Raw genomic sequence first — 3,749 nt, forward strand, 5'->3', positions numbered from 1 at the left:
AATCCCTGTATAGGACTAAATTAGAGGTGGATTCTACCAATATAGCTAATTATCTTGCAAAGATTGAGATTCCGCGACTGTCAGCGGAAAGTATGGCATAGCTAGAGGGCCCTTTAACACTCACTGAGTTGGAATTGGCGCTACAAGCATTTGCCAATGAGAAAGCCCCGGGGATAGATGGACTACCGATGGAGTTTAAAAATAAAAATAAAAATATAGTAGTGTCCCATTGCCCCATCTAATGTCAGTTTTTAATGATTCCCTTCAATCAGGAAACCTTCCTGCTTCTATGAAAGAGGCTATAGTAGTGGTCCTGCCCAAACCTGGTAAGGATCCCAGATCCCCTGTCTCGTACAGACCAATTTCACTGTTGACCTCTGATATTAAGATCTTGGCGAAAGTTTTTGCGAATCGTCTACATTCCGTCATCTCCACTATTATTCATAGTGATCAGGCGGGTTTCATGCTGACAAATCTACTTCAGTAAATCTTAGACAACTTTTTCTTAATATCCAAAGAAGAGTTGAGTCTGTCGGAGGTCGAGCCATCCTTTCATTAGACACGGCTAAGGCCTTTGATAGTGTTGAATGGAGTTATCTTTGGGAGGTGTTGAGTCATGGGGTTTGGGAAGACCTTTATCTCCTGGGTTCAGTTGTTATACAACGGCCCCACAGCTAGGATATGGGCTAATGGGGGAACTTCATAGTCGTTTAGATTGGGAAGAGGAACCCGTCAGGGATGCCCATTGTCCCCCCCCTTCTGTTTGCTATCACAATTGATTAATTGTTGCGCTCATCTGATAGGATCATAGGATTTCCCTGTGGGACCTGGGAGGAGAAGGTGTCCCTATATGCTGATGACATGTTAATATATTTGGGTAATGTGGAACAGTCCTTAGGTCCTGTCATGGCACTTGTACAGGAGTTTGGAGATTGGTCTGGTCTCCGTATCAACTGGAATAAGTCCACTCTCCTACCGTTAGATGAATCTGCTATGACTCTCCTCCCATAGTCTAGTCCAGGCATGCTCAACCTGCGTCCCTCCAGTTGTAAAACTACAACTCCCACAATGCCCTGCTGTAGGCTGTTCGGGCAGGCTGGGAGTTGTAGTTTTGCAACAGCTGGAGGGCCGCAGGTTGCACATACCTGGTCTAGTCCATTGCAGATTGCGCATCAGGTCAAGTATTTGGGGATAATGGTTACCGCAAACCCTAACAGTTATATTAAACTTAATATAGAGCCACTTTTGATCACAATGTTGGCTAAGATTAAAGCTTGGTGCAAATTGCCGTTGTCTGAAATTGGGAGGAGTAACCTTCTTAAAATGATTCTCATGCCCAAACCCATGTATGTCTTGCATAACTCCCCGGTATGGATTTCTCGCAGGATATTTATAAAAAATGTATAGGTTATTTAGGGATCTGATTTGGCGCCATAAAAAAAGCCCAGATTGGACTGGACACTCTGCAGAGAGGGAAAGAGGAGGGTGGGCTTTCAGTCCCGAATGCATGGCTCTACTACATTTCGGCTCAATTGCAACAGTTGAGGGGATGGAGGAGGACTCCTGGTGATATTGCCCCAGCCAGACTGGTGGCACACATTATTGGTCACAATTCTCTGGTGGCTTTATTGGAAAATAGTGGACTTGTTGGCAAGCTGACTGGGCATCCCACACTTTTCATGATACACAAGGTCTGGCAGATATGTCAGGCGCTGCTATCAATAAAAGGGTTTACGCAATTTTCCCCCAATATGGAAAAATCGGCACCTTCCTGAATTATTCCATTTAGATGGCTTTTCACCCTGGGAGTGAGGTATTTATGTCAGCTACAGAATGCGGCTGTTTTTAAGTCCTTTGAACAGTTAAGAAATGAATTTGGTCTCCCGCACATGGCCTTTTATCAATTTCTACAACTTCGTCATGCCTTCCAGACACAGGCTAAATCCTTATCGTTGAAGTGTACTATGGTGCCGTTGTTTCAGCAACTTCTTACAAACAGTTCCTCGAGCGGTCTGATATCATCTACTTACAGGAACTTGTATGTGGGGGGGAAACGGTCTTTTGTTTATAAACCGAAAGGGGTGGGAAATTTGGTTTGTACAAGGTATACTGTGTAACAATATTACTTGATCTCATGTAAGTCTTCTAATATGCTTGATGATACTTATTGTATTCATGGAATTAATTCTATGACCGATCATGTAATGCTTTGGTAATACTTTTATTGACTGTTGCATGTATATTGTACAGACTATTTTCTCTCTCCGTATTTTTGCAATTTACAAAAAGTTAAATAAAAATTATCCGATTAAAAAAATAAATAAAATCTAATTGGAATAAAAAAAAAGTTTAAATGTCCCCTCCCAATTCACAAAAAGTTATAATTAATTACTGTATTTTTCACCCCATAAGACGCACCTAGGTTTTTGAGGAGGAAAATAAGAAAAAAAAAAATTATATATATATATATATATATATATATATATATATATATTTTGAACCAAAAGGTGCGCTTTTGAATTAATGGTGGTCTGTGGATGACACTTATGGGGGCATCTGTGGATGGCACTGTTATGGGGGCATCTGTGGATGGCACATATACAGCATCTTATGTGTCATCCACAGATCCCCCATCAGTGTCATCCACAGATTCCCCAATAACTTTTTGGCAGTCAGGAGGCCGGGCGGACGCTCTCAGCGTAGCTCACTACGTAACGCGCCTGCTTCATTCATAAAGTGGGCCGAGCAGGCGCATGACGTAGAGCTACCCTACGGGCGCCCACCCGGCCTCCTGACTGCCAAGAAGTTAGTAGTAAAGCGCTAGATTTAAGATGATTGGAATACTTTAACAATACCCACAAGTTAGATATGATTACCGTATACGCACTGCTATTTTCCCCCCACTTTTGGAGGAAAAGAGGAAAAAAGTGCGTCTTATAGGGCGAAAAATACGATACTTCTCTACTGTAAGAATAAAGGCCAATGCATGCAGTGCGTCACGTTACCGCAAAACGAACACGTTAAGTGACCATGAAGAAGCGTGCTTTTCATATGCTTCACTATATGGCACGCAACGCACAGTTAAGGAGTGGCAATACTTATACTTTCCATTGTGTTGTGTTCCGCTGTTACAGGGAACGTCCACGTCCTAGCCTCTCACTGATAACTGATTAAGTAAATATGTGTTTTGCAGGACTAGAGACACTTGTATAAGTGACGGGAATGGATGGTCAATGGTTCAAGACTGAAGCTGTAAACCATTTGAAAAACTGCCGTCATTCAGCTGAGGCTATAAAAACTTGTAAACTCAGATCGTTAGCTTAAACTTCAAACATGACTATGGGATTCTTCTAGGGAAATCAGGCTTTACAATAAATGCCCCTTCCCCTGCCCCTTCCTGGATGCCCCCACTGCCCAATCTTCAGCAGAAGATCAGCGCACACAGGAGAAGGCAGCAGCTTCCTAGCCAGTAGTTCTGTGGTAATGACATGGATATTGCTTTTCTTTCCTTCAAGGAATGTATAAAATACATTCGCATATTAAAAATACAGAGTCGTCGGAAGTACCAAAAACGGAGTCGTCGGAGCATTTATCTACCGACTCCACGGACCTGCTTTCCAGTCCTTACCATCCAGGAGATGCTACCATTCTGCTGCTGTGACCAGTACTACGGTAAATCCATATTACCTAGTCAAGCAACTTCGCAGGAAAGTTTCCAACATCTGCTCTGAGAAAGGACGCAACGACAC

The sequence above is a fragment of the Bufo gargarizans genome, chromosome 2, assembly GCF_014858855.1.
Source record: "Bufo gargarizans isolate SCDJY-AF-19 chromosome 2, ASM1485885v1, whole genome shotgun sequence".
Taxonomy (NCBI): domain Eukaryota; kingdom Metazoa; phylum Chordata; class Amphibia; order Anura; family Bufonidae; genus Bufo; species Bufo gargarizans.